Source organism: Salminus brasiliensis, chromosome 1, assembly GCF_030463535.1.
Source record: "Salminus brasiliensis chromosome 1, fSalBra1.hap2, whole genome shotgun sequence".
Classification (NCBI taxonomy): domain Eukaryota; kingdom Metazoa; phylum Chordata; class Actinopteri; order Characiformes; family Bryconidae; genus Salminus; species Salminus brasiliensis.
The window spans coordinates 6,063,244-6,084,265 of record NC_132878.1 but is presented as its reverse complement, the minus strand read 5'-3'; positions in this window follow the sequence as shown (position 1 = coordinate 6,084,265).

Here is a 21,022-nt window from a genome sequence, read left to right as displayed (position 1 = left end):
GCATATGGAATATACTGCCACTATAACATATGTGCGCCCTGTTGATTGACATTCTAACATTATACATCTGCTGATAGATATACAGCAACCTAGCAGAACTATTCCCTCCTGCTCTAGTCCTGCATAAGGGGGTATCATGTGAAACCCAATAACCGCCTGCTCGGCTGTGCTGCATTAGTTACTTATCCAGCTCAATAGACAGTTTAATCAGTGACTCTATAATCACAGGATTGGAGGCAGAGGCTTTTTAGTGGCCTCTGATTACCCCTCTAATGCTAGCCGTCTGTAAGGACATCTATAATTTGTGTGCTTTTAGCCAGGCCTCGCTGCAAAATGGGGATCCTTCCTGGGCATGAGATTGACCCCTGGAAATCAGCCAATCACCCATACCCATTTAGCCCAGCAGGTTATGGGGGAGCTATGCCTTCTCGGGCGGATCCCAGCCCAAAACAACATGGCGATGTTGTAGAAGTTGGAGAAAGTCGTCAGTATTAGGTCTGTTTATTGAAAGTTTGTGTTCATAGACACTGCAATCTTTTTTTTAATAACAGAATTTAAGCCAATGACATTAATTGTGATTACATGAATGACCGTGCTGGACGCATATGGAATTGGTGTTATAAATGCTAATTGGCTGATAGCTGGAAGTCATTTCGAATGGAAGACCATTGTAAAACATGCTTTTTGGCAGCATTTATACCATTTAGCCACTAGTGCTGACTTGATGCACTCACCCAGACAAACCTTGACCCCTGACTGATATGCAGACAGAAAGGCCGAATCCAAAAGCCAAAGATAAGCTGTATAAATTGACCTGTCCACACTCAGTCCACAAATTCTCTCTCACACAGCTACTGTCTGGAAGTTTGAGAGGGCATTAGAAATTCTCAAACACTTCCCTGCTGAATAAACAGCTTTGGGGTGTCCTAATTTTTTCACATAGCTGTATATGTCATTATTTTCTTTCTTTATTGTGTGTATGTGTGTCTAAACCAGCTCAATCACCTTCACCAAGCTAGTTGACCAATATGACCAGCTTGAGTGATGGAGCTATTGGACCACCATGATCAGCTTCTCCAAGCTAGTCAACCAGCATGTCCAGCTTGACTGATGGAGCTAGTGGATCACCATGATCAGCTTGACCAACTAGTCAACTGGTCATTGAGAATTTCCCCACTGTGAGACTAATAAATGGATTATCTTATTATCTTATCAACCGACACAACCAGCTTGAATTACCTTGCCAAACCAACACAATCAGCTTGACCAAGCTAGTTGACCAACATAACCAGCTTGACTAATGAAGCTAGTGAACCACCATGATCAGCTTCACCAAGCTAGCTGACCAATATGACCAGCTTGACTGATAAAGCTAGTGGACCACCATGATCAGCTTCACCAAGGTAGTCAACCAGCATGTCCAGCTTGCCAAATCAACATAGTCAGCTTGACCAGCTCGACTGATAAAGCTAGTGGACCACCATGATCAGCTTCACCAAGCTAGTTGACCAATATGACCAGCTTGAGTGATGAACCTAGTGGACCACCATGATCAGCTTGACCAACTAGTCAACCAACACAACCAGCTTGAATTACCTTGCCTAACCAACACAATCAGCTTGACCAAGCTAGTTGACCAATATGAACAGCTTGAGTGATGGAGCTAGTGGACCACCATGATCAGCTTCACCAAGCTAGTCAACCAGCATGTCCAGCTTGCCAAATCAACATAATCAGCTTGACCAAGCTAGTTTACAGCTTGAGGAGCCTGACTGAGCAAGCTAAACCAGTACCACCAGCTTGATCAAGCTATTTGACCAACATGTCCAATTTGACTGAGTTAACCAAATCAACACAGTCAGCTTCACCAAGCTACTCGATCAACATGACCAACTTTACTGAGCTAGTCGACCAGCATTGAGTATGTTGTCGCCTCATCTAGCTGGACATCCAGCTTTGCAAGCATCTTCTTCATCAAAGACCAACTTGGACTGTCTGAAACCAGTTACCAACATGACCAGTTTGACTGAACTAGCCAAACAAACACAAATCAAGCTAGCTGACTAACATGATTAGCTTTACTGATCAACTATACTGAGCTAGTCAACCAAAATGACCAGCATTGAGTATGTTTTCACCTCATCTAGCTGGATGTCCAGCTTCTCAAGCATCTTCTTCACCAAAGACCAACTTGGACGGTCTAAAGCCAAATCAACACAGTCAGCTTGACCAAGCTAATAAGTAGCTTGGTCAAGCTGACTGTGATGATATGGCTTTAGACCGTCCAAGTTGGTCTTCTTTTGGAAACCGGGTTCAGACAGTCTGGAGCTGGTCTTTGATGAAGAAGATGATTGACATCTTCTGGACATCCAGCTGGATGAGGCGAAAACATACTTAGTGCTGGTCGTTTTGGTCGTTTTGGTGGACTAGCTCAGTAAAGCTGGTCTTGCTGGTAACTGGTTTCAGACAGTCTAGAGCTGCTCTTTGATTAAGAAAATGCTTGTGAAGCTGGACATCCTGCATCCAGTCAACTAGCTCAGTTTTCTTGGTCACGTTAGCTTCTTTACCAAAGACCTGAACTTGAATGGTCTAAAACCCATGAAGAACATGGCTAGTTTGAGCTAGCCAAATCAACACAGTCAGCTTGACCAAGCTACAACTATAACTAGTCCACCAAAACGACCAGCACTGACTATGTTTTGGCCTCATCCAGCTGGATGTCCAGAAGATGTCAATCATCTTCTCCATCAAAGACCAGCTCCAGACTGTCTGAACCCGTTTTTTCCAACAGAAGCTGGTCTTAGCTGGATTTTACAGCAGGGATGGTAACCTTTGTCCCACTACCTTCGGCACATTGGTCAGCTGCTTGGTTTACTCTCACTCTACATTTCTGCAATATCAATAATGCGGTTTATTGATCTCTTCCCAGCATCTTCTGCCTCTCACTTGGACAAGCTTCCAAACACAGCCACCCTCTAGATGAGATTAAAAGAAGGAGACAGTGAGAGAAACATCCTCTATTGATCATTGCTGCTTTTCTACAGGGGTGCCTGGAGCAAGGTTGAATGGATTTGGCCCTTTGAGCTCTGAAAGACAACGTTAAGAGTTCATACCACATCATGTCCCTCCTTAGACGGGCAATGATTTCAAATGAAAGGGTGTGTATTTCCAATGCACGTCTATTTAAAGCACCGCACGGGATGATCATTAACTAACTCCTCTCGTTCTCATAGCCAGTTCCACGTGTGATAAATCTCCATCCACGTTTGTAGGGCGAAGGTCAGCCAGGGTGTTGGTAAAAAAAGAGGACAGCCAGTCTCAAGGACCCTCCCAAGGATGGCACATGGCACAGCTGCTGTCTGAACCTGAATGCCAATAAGGTAGGGTTCATTTCTGCATTACCTTTAAGGAGTATGCTGTGGTTTTAATAAATATTAATGTAGATCCATATAGTCAAGTCAAGTCAAATGTATTTGTATAGCTTTTCACAACTGTTGTCGTCACAAAGCAGCTTTACATAATTAGTAATTAATAAAAGACAGAGGCACAAAAAAGAAATAACGTAAGACATGAAGGATCCAAGACCCACAGTGAGCCCCAACGACGACAGTGGCAAGGAAAAACTCCCTCAGAGCTGGAGGAAGAAACCTTGGGAGGAACCAAGACAAGGGATGGTCGGACTGGTAGGTGGCAGCTGGTCTGACGCAGGTAGAGGGGACCTCAGCGGGCAATCTTCCAGCAGGTCGGGCTGGGTGGCCATTTGAGGGTGGCCAAGCACTAGCGTCCATCTGCTCCACCGTACTATATAGTATAATAAGACATTACTGCTCTTGATGTCACGGTTAATCGCAATACTCTGGCTGAGGAACCTACCCAGGAACCCCCACATAACATTAATATTTGCAAAATAAAGGCCTGAAGGTGTGTGTGTATGTGTGGAAGTGTGTGTGTGTGTGTGTGTGGAAGAGGTGTGCTGTATGAAATAAGGGCATGAATAACTGTAATGATGACTAAAACTGGGTTTAGAGCCTGTTGGCACTATTCCTGATGCCAGGCATGGACTAGAGGGTCTATGGAGCAGTGAAACCGTGTTCTCTGGAATGATGAGGTGGGGAGTTGGGGATGATGATGTGGGGTGCTGATCATCCATCCAACATCCGGACCTCGCTAACGCTCTTGTCGCTGAATGCAATCAATCAAATCCTCACAGCAATGCTCCTCCAAAATCTAGTAGAAAGCCTTCTTCTTCCCTGGACAGTAGAGTTTACAGTTACTCCAACAAAAGCAGGATCGACTCTTTTTTAATTCCCATGATTTTAAAAGAAACTACGAAAGAATGAGCAGGTGTCCCAATATTTTTATCAATTTAGTTTAGGTTGAAAATCACATAAAAAGGCTGTTTTTTTCCAGTTTAGTTTCCATACAAGGTCTGTCTGGACTGGTGAGTGAGAGGTACTTCTACATCCTATACTAAACTCTCTTATGTAAACAATACAGGGTCGATTTAGGTATACTTTCCATGATCTGGGCCCTCAAACTGAGTAATTATGGTCAGAAAATGGGCGTGAGGTAACTATAGAGTTGCACAGCTTTTGCTAAGTTTGGCTACAAAGCTGGGAATTGAAAGGGTTTTTTTTTCCACATATAACAATCTATATCAGACTGAGCTAAATATAGTGAATCAAGCTGGGGACAAAATTATAGAATTGCTTCCCTCTAATCCGGCTCTAGTTGCTGACCATCTGGTCAAAGTGCCTTCTGTAGATGTGCTTATTTATTGCCGAAGTGTGTAACTCACATTTTACAATGTACTACAATTTTAATGTACTACTGTAAAACGATTAAGCTCTGATGATTAAATATGCCTACAGTACATATTAATACTGCACCTTACCACAATGTAATCTGCACTCAAGCACTTCTTTATGTATGTCATTTTTTGAGTGTTTTCATGATTTGGACATACGCCAGATATCAGCCGTAACATTAAAACCTCTGCCAGACTAAGAGAATAACATTGATCGTGTGGTTCCAGTGGCACCTGCCAAGGCTGCAGATATAATAGGCAGCAAGTGAACACTTCGTTCTTGAAGGTCATGCTGGTGTTAAAGGCAGGAAATCTGGACAAGTGTACTGGACTCTGATGGCTAGACCAGTGTTTCTAAATCCTGGTCCTGGAGGCCCCCAGCTGATTCTCTGAATCAGCTCATTAACAAGCCCTTTCTGAGTTGCAGGAGGTGTGTTACATCAAGGGGTCCACTAAAATGTGCAGGGCAGGGTGCCTCCAGGACCAGGGGGGTGTTCTCAATAATTCGGACTGGTGTACTTGGTAGTCGTGAGGTTCGACTCCCGTGAACAGGAGAACGCTGTATGGTAATTTTGCATTCTGGGATATTTGGCTGTGCCAAGTCTACACAAGTCAGGTCCTGATGCATCCTTGATAACACAGGTACAGGTGCTTGGAAACATTGGGCTAGACCACTGGGCCAGAACATCTCCAGAACATCAGGCAGGTCTTGTAGGGTGCTCCCCATATGCAGTGGTCAGTACCTACGAAAAACAGTACGAGGAAGACAACCATTGAACTAATGACAGGGTAATGGGTGTCTAAGGTCCGATGATGCTAATGGAGGCCCTATCTAACAACTTACGGTACTTAAAGGATCTTGTACCAGATCATCTTGGTGCCAGATACCACAGGACACCTTCAGAAGTGTTGTGGAGTCAATGTCTGCTTAGACAAGTCAATTTATTGGATCCTATCACGCTATATTATCACTGCTGTCCTGTTCTGCAGCCTCACACTGATTTTTATTATGATCCGATGTCGACCTGAGGAGGATGGGTTTCCCTTTTGAGTCTTGGTTCCTCTCGAGATTTCTTCTTCTCGACCCAAGGGAGTTTTTCCTTGCCACTAGCTTGCTCGAAAGTGGCTCGGACCCGTATCTCTGTAAAGCTGTATAATATATATATATATATAATTGAATTAATTTGAATTGAATTGATTGTCGTGATGGGTCAGAGCTGTTTTGTCAGCATGAGGAGGACCTACACAATATTATAGGCAGATGGTTTTAATGTTATGGCTATACTATACTGTTTATAGCCCTCTCCTTATTTCTGTACATCAGAGTCAATGTGTAAATAGCTGCTGAGAGATGTTTCCAATAAGGCCACGGAGTGCACAGACTTCACTGCAGTCTAAAGCTCAAGGTTCCTTAAATTGTTCCTGGCTCGGACCAACTGTGTGTATTATAGGCTCTTTAAACAGCCTTTAAACTGGTTCTTCACCTTCACACATCGTTTTTAATTAAGTGTCCGTCTATCAAACCATCCATTGAGAAGCTCTCCAAAAAGAGCACTTTTATTCAAATGAGGGCTTTGGTTGAATGCAGGCGATCTTCTAGCCTACAGATGAACCTTAAAAGGGAGTATGATGCTGTATAGTAGCAGAGGAGGCCAGACTGCAGCTGGCTGAGGGCCAGACTTCAGGACTAATGTCCACTCTGACTGCTTTCATCTCACTCCTGTTTGCTTTCCATCATCGCTGAGTTCTTTGAAAGCAGGCTGGAACTCATCCACATGATATGAAACCATTGTCAGCATCACTAATGTTAACTCTTTTTGCAAGACCTCTTCCATAAATCAGAGCATGTGCTGTGGCGTGCTGACGGTGAACGATTCCAGTACTGTCAGGAGACCGGACTGGACTTTCAGGTCCAGACTTTCAGGTATGAAAACACCCTAAACGAGCCTTTCCTCAATATCCCCCTGAGAATGATCTTGAGAATGATGAAATTTGTTCGTAAATTAAAAAAGCTCTTACGAAAAGTCTACGTCATGATGTCCCACTGTCCCCAAATACTTCTTAATTCAGTCATTTGAAAGTGCCATCCCACAGAAGCACCACCAAAGAGGATATATAGGTGATGTAAAGTTGCTAGAAAGCAACCCTTGGTTCGTTAGAGCAACAGCAAGGACATTCATGGCACATGGCAAGAATCCCTTGTAGCACCTCTTTAACCCTCTGGGGTCTATGAATCTTTATTTGAGTCTGCCCTTTCCATTGCATCTCATCTTGAGATTGTGTGTGTAACACTTCTTCTAACTTTGGCCCTGTCTAACTGGAGGATACATGGGTCCATAATCTGTCTCTTTTCTGTAATTGGTGAGTTCACGGACGGAAGTGGAATACGACAAAGATGAAACTCCTGCAGGCGTATAGGATGTATAGAAGTATGTGGGCAGTGACGGTTACAACCTGTGAAACAGACTTCTTCATTTGCATATATAAACAGAGTATGAATGAGCCTAACCATAACCCTAACACTAACCCCTATCCACAACCCTAACCATAACCTAACCTAACCTACCTTATCTCTAACTTTAACCCTTACCCAAAGTCCTAACCCTAACCTACACTAACCTAACCTAACCCTAACCTAGACTAACCTAACCCTAACCCAGACTAACCTAACCTAACCCTAACAGTAACCCCTATCCACAACCCTAACCTAACCTAACCTAACCCTAACAGTAACCCCTATCCACAACCCTAACCTAACCTAACCCTAACAGTAACCCCTATCCACAACCCTAACCTAACCTAACCTAACTTTAACCCTTACCCAAAGTCCTAACCCTAACCTACACTAACCTAACCTACCTTATCTCTAACTTTAACCCTTACCCAAAGTCCTAACCCTAACCTACACTAACCTAACCTAACCCTAACCTAGACTAACCTAACCTTACCCTAACAGTAACCCCTACCCACAACCCTAACCTAACCTAACCTAACCTAACCCTAACCATACTGGTAGGACTCTACCAGTAACCCTAACTGTAGCCCTAGTTCTAATCCTATTCCTAACCTACCCTAACTCTAATGCTAACCCTAGCTCTAACTAACTATATTTACATTAACCTAACACTAACACTAACCTTAACCCCTAATCCTGACCTTAACAATAACCTATCCCTAACTCTAAACCCAACCCTAACCTTTACATTAACCTAACACTAACTCTAACCTTAACCCCTAACCCTAACCTAACCCCAACCTTAACAATAACCTAACCCTAACTCTAAACCCAACCCTAACCTTAACATTAACCCAACACTAACCTTAGCCCCAAAACCTAACCTAACCCTAACCTTAACATTACCTAACACTAACTCTAACCTTGACCCCTAACCCTAACCTAACCCTAACCTTAACATTAACCTAATACTAACACTAACCTTAACCCCTAACCTAACCCTAACTCTAAACCCAACCATAACCTTAACATTAACCCAACACTAACCTTAACCCCTAACCTAATCCTAACCTTAACAATAACCTAACACTAACACTAACCTTTACCCCTAACCTAATCCTAACCTTAACATTAACCTAATACTAACACTAACCTTAACACTTAACCTTAACCTAATCCTAACCTTAACATTAACCTAACCCTAACCTTAACCCCTAACCTAACCCTAACTTTAACATTAACCTAACACTAACTGTAACCTTAACCCCTAACCCTAACCTTAACATTAACCTAAACCTAACCTTAACATTAACCTAACCCAAATCCAAATCCTAACCTAAACTCCTAACCCTAACTCTGACCCTAACCTAACTGTAACCTAATGCTAATCCTAACCCCACCCTAAATCTAACCTATAACCCAACCCTAACCTAAACCTAATGCTAATGCTAATCCTAACTCTAACCCAAACCCAAACCCTAACCCTAACCCTAACCTAACACTGTTAAGTATCATCTGCTAGTTTGTTACTAATCTGTAAACAAGCATTTCTGTAAAATTATCAACTGTCCAAAGAAGTTGGGACTTTTACTCTGAACAAAATTCATCTGGGAGACCTTCAGGACCATGACTGGTTGAGCTGACCCGGGAACGCCCAACCCCACCCCCCCACCCCCCCAACACACACACACACACACACACACTAACTCACCATCTCACTTATCCCAGTAACCCTGTATATTAGCATTCACTTAAATTACAAACATGGACGTTGGGTAATCTGCCAGGCTCGACATCCCACAGCAACCCCTCTCTCTCTCTCTCTCTCTCTCTCTCTCTCTCTCTCTCTCTCTTTCTCTCTCTCTCTCTCTCTTTCTCTCTCTCTCTTTCTCTCTCTCTCTCTCTCTCTCTCTCTCTCTCTCTCTCTTTCTCTCTCTCTCTCTGGAGAGTCTGACTGACATGCAGGGAATGCGCCCTGTTCCCTCTTATGTGATTCCACGTCAGGCAGTTACATAAGGCGCCAGTTGAAGTGTATTGCAAATGCTTTATCTGTGTTTTTGCTTTTTTGAAGCATTCCTAATGCTCCGAACGGCCGGCCTCTTCAGGCGGTACAATAGTGGTCTTGGAGGTAGCAAGGGGACTGAAAGGGCCCAGGCTTTTATAAGGGCAAAAGTGCTTTTTGGACCCTGTTAAATGAGGGCAAATAAGATGTCCTGTCCTGTAAGCAAACAACGCAGCAGATTTAAATGGTGTGACCAACTGCCGTTAAACCCTGCGCAAACTGACGGCGGCTAATTTGAGTTGTTTTTCCCCCTCTTCGGCCTCTAACACGCTCCACTCAGGGAGCTAAAAGCAGCCCCGCGCGCCTTAAATCAACAGTGATATAATGTAGTCACAGGTTTCGGGTCGTTGGGCACAGCGTCTGAAAGATGGCTGTTTTCCCCGGGAGACAAAGATTAACCCAGTGCATCGGCGAGGCGCTCGGCTGAGCACTCATGCACTTAACTCAAACCCAAGGCCCTCGTTTCAGCCCTCCTTTCAAAAACAAATGGCCTCGCTCAGAGTTTCGCTGACGTTTCTGTAACCGAATTACAGAGGTTGGTAGAGCAGCCTAAAGCCATACTCCAATAAACGCACCGTTACATCAGCGAAGTAATGACTCGAGCAGAAGCAGAAGGAGCTTCATTCTGGATCTAGACTAAAACACGGGTCTAGAACCTTTACTGTTATATGGAAAAAATTACAGTGTAAACAAGAGCTTAATCACATACAGCCTTAAACATGGGGGTTCTTCAAGGGTTCTCTAGTGAAAGCAATGGTTCTATGTAGAACCATGACCCTATGAAGCCAAAGACTCATGTGAATGCATGGTTCAGTGGATCTTCTCTGTGAACGAGAAGCGAGAAGTGTATATAGTTCTTCAAAATTTTAGTACTTAAAAGAACTCTTTTTGCTAAAGTGTGAAGATCCCATTTACAAAGATGTACTAAAATGTGATCTTGCAACAACAGTGGAACCTTTGTTGGTGCTAGACAAAAGCATTTTAAAGGACTTTTTAAAGAATTATAGACACTTCTCGCTTCTCGTTCACAGAGAAGAACCACTGAACCATGCATTCACATGATTCTTTGGGCTCATAGGGTCATGGTTCTACACCCATAAAGGTTCTCCTATGCACCTAACTCCAATTCAAAGCTCTGGTGTCAGCCCCCCTCTTTTAAAAGCAAGTGGTCTAAAGCCATACTCCAGTGTAAGAACTGTCGGCGATGAGGATGTTGGCGAAACAACCACTCTGGATCCTCAACCATTCTGGAAAAAAGCTTTTGGCTTGGAACCTTTACTGTTATCTGGAGGTTTACACTGTAAACAAAAGGTCAATAACACTTACAGCCTTAAAAGATTGGTTCTGTAGGGTTCTGTAATAAAACCAAGGGTCCTATGCAGCACCATGCCAACTCAAAGAACCATTCACTCTTGGTTCAATGGTTCTTCACCATGAGGGAGAAATTCTTGTATGTGAGAACCTTTTAAGAACCTTTGATCCTGTACATAAAATAACCCTTTTATTCTTAAGACTGTATCTAATTTACAAAGATGTTCTTCTGCACCCCTAACTTCACCCAAAACCCTTTTCTCAGCCCCCCTTTCAAATAAAATTACCTCTGGAGGGGATAGGTGGAGCAACCTATCAGAATATTGAATACTGAGTAGGTCCCCGTTGTGCCACCACAACAGATCTGACCATTCCAGGCATGACCATTCAACTCCATAAGACCTCTAAAGGTGTCCCATGGTATCTGGCACCAAGATGTTAGCAGCAGATCCTGTTGTGTGGTGGGACCTCCATGGATTGCATCAATGATATTGCATTAGGTGTCCTTTCTTGGAGCATTTACACCCCACAAGACCTTAAAAGCCTGACCCAGTCGTCAAACATCAGTTTGGTTCTTGTCAAAGTGTCTGAGACTCTCATGCTTCCCCATTTTCCCTTCAAGAACTGACAGTTCGCCTGCTGCCTAATATGTAGACCCCATCTCTTGACAGATGAAGCCCCTGTAGTTAAAGATAATCAATGTTTTTCACGTCACCTCTCAGTGGTACTAATGTTTTGGCTGATTGGTGTATATGCAGTATAAATCATGGCTGTCACAAATTGATCTCTAAAATGTCAACATTACAGGTGAAGCGTAAAAAAACGTACTGTTCAGTAGAAGTCATTTTGGAGAATTTCTATTGGTCCGTTTGCTCAGTAAACCCTTCCAAATGAACCAGTTCTATTGTCCTGTCTTTTTTTTTTTAAGTACGACCTTAAATGTATTTTGTATTTTATTCTTATTAAATTAATTTTTAAGGTTATGTCCTCAAAAGCCAGTGGCCCACAGCTTCGATACATTCAATGTTTCAGAGCACGAGACCTGAGATGCCGTTGGATTACGGGCAGTTAGGAATATGGGAACACTGTAAAATCCAGTCATGTGCAGTCAGGCTAAATAAAGAGTGGGATTACCTTCCTTTTTGCCATTTTTGTCATCCAGATGGTCAACCAGAGCAGGATTAGTGGAAAACAATGCTATTAATTTGCCTCCAGCTTGATTTGCTATTTTTAGCTGGTCTGACTTGTGATTGGTTGTGTTTGAAGGAGGAAAAATGTCATTTTCCAGCTTCCCATCCAAACTTAGCAGAAGCAGAGTAACATTAAAGTTCCATTCTGTCTGTTTTCTCTCATCAGATGGAGACGTGATGGGGTTTCTGGCCATAATTGCTCATCTGAGGCAATTCTACCCCTGGTTTCTTATTAGAATGGTGTGCAGTCATTTTTTAATTACTGGAAAATGAAGTTCCAGTGTTACACTATGGTGTATTCAGTCACTCCATCTTGCTCAGTACACCAAAAACAAAGACCTCATTCCCCGCAGACACACTCAGCATGGCCATTCTTCTGCAAATGCTATTACAGGAGTATTTTTAGGTTCTGCTATCATGCGTTGGCCCCCAGATGCAAATTTCCTCCACAAAGACAATGCAGCTGGGGATAGATGATACCACCAGTGATGTAGGCAAACATTCCACACCACATACACAGCTATGACCGGTATGTGTCATCTTGGTATTGCCTGTCCAGCAGCTGGTTTTATCCTAGAGGCCAAGCAGCTGTGGAGGTTTATGGTCCACATTGTGTAGAGATGGGAACTCAAGTCAGCGACTCAAGACTTAGAACTAGCAACATTTCTCCAGAGTGGAAAAAAAACAACACAACACCTAAAATAATAAAATAAAAACATCTGCATAATTTATTGCTGTCCATAAGCAGCCCTGCTGACCAGCTTAAGTCTTGACCATCATTTGGTGAAGTCTTTAGCCCAGAAATTTGAGACTAGGACTCCCAGGCATCCCAGAGACTCTAGACTCGTATCCAGAGACCTGAGACTCAGACTCACAACTTGACTCAGACTCGCACAAATCAACTTGTGAGCATCTCTGACAAAAACAAATGCAGAATTTAATGCTGTAAATTTTATTTGGGTTTGATAGTTTAGCTGACCAAGCTAGTAAACCAATCTGACCAAGCCTCACCACATCTGTATGAGCAGTTTGACTAAACTAGTAATCAAGCAGTTTAGATGGTAGACATCAAACTCAAATGAAAACATACCCTATGCCAGTCAAGAGCTAAACTGGCCAAGCACTAAAAATCCCTTGACCCAGAAACTTAAGACTAGGACTCGTACCCTAGAGACTCAAGACTCGTATCCAGAGACTTGAGACTCAGTCTCACATTACAAAGACTTACAACCCAGAGACTCAGACTGCCAATACAGACTTGAGACTCAGACTCCCAATACAGACTTGAGACTCAGACTCAGACTAAGAAACATGGGCTCAGACTCACATTACAAAGACTTAGACTCACATTTCAGAGACTCAGAGACTTGTCAGTCAGACTTACAACCAGAGACTTGACTCAGACCCATCTCCAGAGACCAGACAAAAAAACTTGAGACTCAGACTCACATCACAGAGACTCAGACTCACATTTGAGACTTGAGAGTCAGACTTACAACCAGAGACTTGACTCAGACCCATCTCCAGAGACCAGACTAAAAAACTTGAGACTCAGATTCACATCACAGAGACCCAGACTCCCAATACAGACTTGAGACTCAGACTCAAACCCAGAGACTTGACTCACATCTGAGAGACTCAAGACTGGACTCAGACTCACACAAATCAACTTGTGAACATCTCTGACAATGTGTTTCTCAAGAAAGGACCATGACCTTTTGATTGATGCTCTTTTGGCCAAAAAAAGGCAAATATTTATTCTGCTTGCCTTCTCATACGGATAGTTGGGTCACTCTAGGATATGGGTGTATCCTACACAAAGTGAAAACTGTGCCAACCAACCACAGGCTCCCGTGTTCTGAAAAGCCTCGAAAGCAGTGAACTATTGCATGTGTTCTCCCTCGCCCATCTGTGTGGATCAGTGTTGGTTAGGGGAAAGATCACAGTGCTGCTCTTCTGCCCTCCTTCATGCCTGAAACCATCTCTTTATCCCTCGCTGGTGCAGCCAGCCAAGTATGTTGGTGTTTCACAATGTGCCACATTTGGGATTATTTACTCTCTATTTTCAACCACTTTACATAACTTGGACATTGTACTGGGCAGCCAAATGAGCCCTGGTTTTCAAAGGGTGCCTCCTTTATGCTCTACATCACTCCGAGTAGTGGCTAGAATTTAAAAAATCAAACCTTTCACATTGTATAAGTTAAATTACAGGCTGTGCATCAAGGATAGGCTCATGTTCAAGACTGAAGGCCTCAGAGAGCTCTTCGATTCTGGTCATAGTGATCTTCACTATTCACTTCAACAATCAAGAGCAGACCAGACTAAACGTCTTAAATAAGGTTAAAATAAAGCCCAGTTAAGATAGGATTCAATTTACATGGGCTCCTGGGGGTGATTCTTTCTTTGACATGGTCTTCTCTATGATATCATCTGACCATGCCTGTGTTTTTCACCATCCAAAAATGACAGGCTGAATTACGTACTGTTTTTCACTGAACTCAGCGAGCGTGATAATTTTCATCCCGTCCTGATTCACCCATCTGTGTTTTACCATGCAGACATCGTCTCCCGTTGGAGAATAAAAGGTTTTTGGCCACTGTTGTGCTCTGTATTTGGTTTTAGAGCTCTGCTGGTGGATATTAAGCATTTTCAGAAAAGCTGTTGTGAATGTGATCATGTATCAACAGGCACAGTGGAGGTTCTCGACTATTTGAACAGGTAGAGGGGCCAATTAATTTCTATTTTACTGAGCACAGTGGACAGCAAGAGACAAAAGTCAGTGTTCAGAGATCATTTAACCCTGTGAATAGGAAGAAGGTACCGCAGCATCCGGTCCAACATGACCAGACTCTGCAATAGCTTCTTCCCCCAAGCCATCAGACTCCTCAACTCCAGAGACTGAACTGATGGTTTTCCTGTTCCATGCACACACACACACACACACACACACACACACTTACTCTCTCACTCTCATTCACCAACCATTTACCCCAGACAATATGGGAAGCATTTTGCATTAGTATCTATACTACCTCACTGGACTCAATATTAATTGCACACTGCATAATTTGCACACTACCTCTAATTTATTTATTATTCTCTGTCTGTACTGTGTTGTGTTGTCTGTCTGCACTTGTATTGTGTTGCACTTGTGTTCTGTATGCACTGTATGTCTGTGTTGCACCATGGTCCTAGAGGAACGTTGTTTCGTTTCACGTGTTACTCTGTATGTAGTTAAAAATGACAATAAAACCCACTTGACTTGACTAATTATACCTGTATACAGTTTTCAGTTACATTGTACTGTACTGTATTCTGGATTCTATAGTTTCTCATGTTCCATACAAACAGATCATAAATCACATCATGGGAAACTCTGTCCTCAAAAAAAGGTCAGACTGGAACATGTGTTTTTAGAAAAGTGAGGAGATTCACGTCTCATTTAGAGGGCCATAGGGGGGCTAAGCTTGTTGTCACAGAGCACCCCCTCCCCCTAAAATCACCACTGCTTAACCAGGCTCCTCCAGAATCCTCTCTAACCATACGTTACATGCAAAGCCTGCCACCGCTTCTTTGCTATCAGCAGACAGAGCCAGAAAGAGCACAGTTGGCTGTGTTCTCTCCATTTGGGTAGATGACGCTCTCTCCCCTAATCTCCCCTCTTGAAGCAATGTTGGCCGGCACAGGCGTCTGTTAGCTGGTTTGGTGGAGCTGGGGCCAGACGATTTTCTCCAAGTGTGTCGGCTGCCTGGTAATGCCATATTTGCGGACGTAGGAAAAGAGATGGTGGCGGGTTTTGCACTAGCATTGCTAGTGCTAGGGGGAGCTATGAACGGGTGGGGTAATGGGCAGAACCAACCTCCAGTGTTAACACATGACCGTGTCCTTTCTCTTTAGGACACATTAGAGCAAGCTATTTGACCTCTTTCCTCCTCGCTTCCATTGCCATGGTCAGACACATGCCGTCACACATCCACCGCTCACATGTGATGAAGGAATGCTCATATGACGGCTGCATAAGCTACAGTAAGCTGTAAATAGGCTGATAAGAGGAAACCGCTCCCACTTTTAGAGAGGTGGACTACATCTGAGCTCTGAGGTGATTTACGAGGAAGCCAAGGCTCGGGGGACTGCAGCCTGTTCCTGCAGGCTGGGGATGCCATTCAGAGGTCGTCACAGGTCACAAGCCATGTTCATACCATATGGTTTCAATCCCAGCACTGTCACACAGTAGAGCACTGATACTGGTTCTAGAAAGTTCATTATGTCCAAATGTTTGTGGACACCCCTTTTAATGAATACATTCAGCTACTTGAAGTTGCACTCATTGTTGATACACAGCTTGTCCTGTCCCTGTAGAGAAGAACTGCCAATAGAATAGGACACTCTGGAGCAGTTAAACATGCCGGGCGTGGGCTAGTAGAGGTGTATAAAGCCCCCCTGCATTGAGCTGTGGAGCAGTGGAAACTGTGTTCCCTGGAATGATGGATGGTGCTACATCCAGTACTTGTGGGATGCGTTGGGGAGTTGGAGGTGAGCTGACCTCACTAATGCTTTTGTCACTAAATGGAATCAAATCTTCACATCAGTGCTCCTAAATCTATTAGAGGTGAGCAGGTGTCCCAAAGTTTTGTCCAAATGTGTCTAATATGCTGTTGGTTCTCCACATGCCTCCAAAGCAGCTCCAGCTTGTTGTGGAACAGGCTTTGCAAAACATCCACAGATCAGACATGCTATTCCAGAGCTTCCCACGTTTGCAGTACCAGATTGTGATCTAGGGAATTCGGAGGCCAGAGCGACTGGTGCCATGACTGCCCCGCCATGCCCTCACGCATCTATGGTGGCCAACATCCTGCTGCTGGTTTGTGGGACCATTTACATTTACATTTACAGCATTTAGCAGACACTGTTCTCCAGAGCGACTTACAAAAGTGCTTTGCTATTTACCCAAGAAAAACCTCAGCTAGTTTAAATAGACTAAAATTCAAAGCTCCTCTAATCTTAGACTCTACTAAACACAAGTCAGTAAGGAGACCATAATACTCTACTCTTCACCCAAGTCCTCTCAGAAGAGGAGGGTCTTCAGTCTGGGTTTGAGGACAGCGAATGTTGGACTCTGCTGTTCGGACACCCAGGGGAAGCTCGTTCCACCACTTCGGTGCAGGACAGAAAAAAGTCTGGACACTCGTCTTCTGTGGATCTTAAAGGATGGCGGGTCGAGCCGAGCCGTACTTGAAGCTGGAAGGGCTCTCGGTGCAGATCGGCTTTTGACCATTAAGATCAAGTATGGAGAGCTGGTCCGTTCTTGGCTTTGTAGGCCAGCGTCAAGGTTTTGAATCTGATACGGGCAGCAGCTACAGGAAGCCAGTGAAGGGAACACAGCAGTGGAGTGACATGGCTGCATTTATAAACGCTGAAACTGGACCACCATGGGTACTCACCACTGCTAACCGAGACAACCCCCACAAACCTTGACTGTTACTGTAGAACATGCTGCTCATCCCATGGCTCATTGGTGTATAGTATAAGCCTACACTAATCAGCCACAACATTAATACCACTCATCCATTAAATCAGACCTGACTATTAAAGGCCACCAGGGTGAAAGGAGGCTAATAACAAAGCAAGCAGAGACACAGATGGAAATATAGAACTACACAGTGCTCCTATACAGGAAGTGGAGTGTAGAAACAAGAAGGTGGTGTGAATGGTATGGCTGATCATGCATATTCTATATAGTTTTTAATTACGATTTGGCACACCGAACTATCACTCCAGTGCAGTGTGTACAAGCACTACATGTGCTGGATGGCTGTGAGTTTACCATTGAGATTGAAGGCCAAAAGAGAACAAAAAAATGTAGTAGAGCTTTCATTTTTTCCTGAAATGCCAGCAGGGTCAAAACCAACCTTTCAGCATCCCAAGCGCAGAGCCAAAACCTCATAACAGTGGTTTAAGCAATGAAAAGGCAATGGCATTGCAGGATCCAGTCACTGCCATTGTCCTGACCTCAGGCCCATTGAGAATAGATTGCATAACCTGAAGCTCTCAGCTCAGAATCAATATTCAGTGGCTTTAGAGAGCCTCAAAGTTGGAAGGCACTTTCAGAAGAAAGTTCACAGCCTTGGAATGAATGCCTTTCTCCAACTAGTAAAGTAGGGCTGTGAATACTAATGAAATCGTCAGAAATCTTAGCCTTGATTTTTGTGGAAATTCTAACCCATAACTATTTGGGGAAATAGATCCCAAAGTAAGCCACTGACTTCCACAGAGAAACTCGAATAACCACAGAGATGGTTCTTTCACATGGTCTTCTTCTGGATTCATCATGTCTGAACACTTATAGGTTCCTCTTCTTATTCTGATTGTAGCTGATCAGCCAAGACATGTTTGATATCTGAAATTTTGCTTTTTTTGATTTTGGAAATCTGAATTTTGTCATATTTTGTCCATTTATTTACAGTTTAAACCAACTAGGCCACTGGATCTTGACCCCAGAGGTCTTTGACTGTCAGAAGCTTCTCAGGGCCCCCCCAAAAGCTTCAGATCATTAGATACATTTGAGACTACCTCAATTATTTGCGGCATGGATTCCACAAGATGTTGAAAACATCCCTTTGAGGTTCTGGTCCATGTTGGCATGATGGCATCAATTGTGTAGATGATCATGGAGAACCTTTCTAGTCTTAATCTCCAGTTCTACCACATTTAGATCTAGATTTAGATCCGGTGATTGCGGAGACCACTGAAGAACACTGAACTCATTGTCATGTTCATAAAAGTCTGATGGACATTTGCTTTGTGACATGGAGAATCATCAGGCTGGAAGGTGCTGTTAGTAGCTGTTCGGGTATTATTGCATTATCAGTATTAAAGGCCCCAAATGTGCCCCACACCAATACCTTACCTCCACCAGCCTGGACTGTTGACACAAGGCAGGTTGAGCCCATGGATTCATGCTGTTGCTGCCAAATCCTGACCCTACCATCTGTGAGCCTTCAATTGCCCATTATTGAACATTTCCGAGTAGCCCTTCTGTTGGTTCCACCTGGATGGCTTAGTTGCCCTCGCGCATCTATGGTGGCCAACATCCTGAGAACGTCCTTACTGAGAAGTTTTTATCAGGATAAAGCGTCGCTAAACTTTTATTTTATATTAAACGTGAATCACACATTAGCAAATTCAACGATATAATATTGTTGTTGCTACGCTGGCATATAGCGCTGATTCCAACAGGTAAAGCTAGCTATCGTGCACTTGCGATCCGCTATCGAGCTCGCTCTACATTCTTTAGCATGTGTTAGCTTGCTAACAAATATTAGCAACAGTTATCTACCTATCCTATCCCACTGACAGGTCATTTCTCCTCACTGTTTCATTGGGTGAAACTGTCCGTGTGATTAATTGACCATTCACAATTGAAATAAATGGAAATATATATTTTTTATTATTGTGTTGTATTACTTTTCTTGACAGTGTTGCTGTTTACGTTTTCTGTAAGGATGAAGTCAGGGGGATAGGATGGAAATTCAGTGGGAATACAATGTGTTTTTAGCTTTTATGACTATTTTTGTGAACCTTGTGTAAGATCAGCAGATAATTGGGATCCGAATAAAATAATAAAGCGCTAAAAAACAGCTACCACTGGATAAAACACAGTGTGAAGGAAGGAGGGGGGGGGCAGCTTGGCTGGCTAATGAGTAGTATACTATCTATATCGGCTGGTTAAGTAGTAGCGTGCCGGCTAATACAGTCGAGGGGAATGGGCTTGGCTGTCTAACCTCTAGCGATTTGCGCTGATACTAGTAGAGAGGATTGGTACAATACTTATTAGACTCCTAATATGTTATAATATAATAAAATACAGCATTACATATGTAGTAATCAGTTGCTATGGGTCGTTGCTCACTCTATTGGGTCCTAAATGGTCCTTCTGTAAGATGACGCCAGATGGGCCAGGATGTCTTCAGGGGGATAGGATGTGTCCGGGGGGACAGGATGTGTCCGGGGGGACAGGATGTGTCCTGACATCGGTTTGTGGTTGTCAACTGTGGGTACTCACCACTGCTAACCGAGGCTGCCCCCCCCCCCACACACACACACACACAAACCTTGACTGTTACCGTATAACAATGTTCATCATTCAAATAACATTAATACCACCCCCTTGTTTGTCCAGTTATAGCTTTTAATAGACCTGCTTATGTTGTTGTAGTACTGGTTAGGTGCTGGTTGACCAGTGGAAACTAGACACTGGACATTGTCTAGTCTTGGCTGGTCAAGTACATTCTCATGATGTCATGTGGCCTAGTCCATTATTTCATTATGCTATGACAGACAGTCTGTGCTGCAGGGTCAGTCACTGAACCCTGTCGTAGGAGTGAGCTGCATGATAATTATTAGGCCGGGTTTCAGGTATCATGCGATATTTTGTGAGTGTGAGTCTTCTTGCTTCTTGGAACGCGCTCAAGCTGTGAATCAATGATGCCTTCACTTTTGCAGAGCCTAGCTATTTTTTTTTTCATTGTTTTCCTCATACCTTCTGTTTTTTCTGCGAGAACCCGTTGGCCTTTGTGGACAGAATGGATTCATGAGTCATCCACAAATGAAAGGTTAATATTTACCCCGGCACCTGTGGGAGGAACCACGCGGGCCCCGTTTTTTTGGCCCGGTCGTGTGCCAGTTCAATTCGGATGCTGTTTACTTGCTGCAGCATTGATCAGGACATCAATCAAAACATCCATGTGTGAAAGACAAGGACACCTGAATAGAATGAATGAATAGGGGGTAAAAAAGGCTTCTTTCTAGCTTATTCTATTTCTCACTAGTGGGCTCTTAATGGTTTGTGTCTTTTACAAGATATGGATGCTCCAAAAGTTACTCAGCACTAACGCTGAGCAACTAAAGCCTGATCAGATTCAGGTACAGAATGCTTGAAAGACCCTTGGAGTTTCTTACAGGTGGCGTAATCTTAACTGAATAATAGATATAGTAAGCTCTAAGATCTTGTTCAGTGCTCTCTTCTACATCTCTGAAGTCTTTCAGTGGTCTATTAGAGTAAATGTTTATTCATCTTCAGCATGCTGGTTGATGCTGGTCTGGTTTGGTCTGATGCTGGTGGGTCAACATACCAGTGCTTACAACAACACTTTTGCTGGTTTATGCTGGTCTGGTGCTGATTCACCAGTATACCA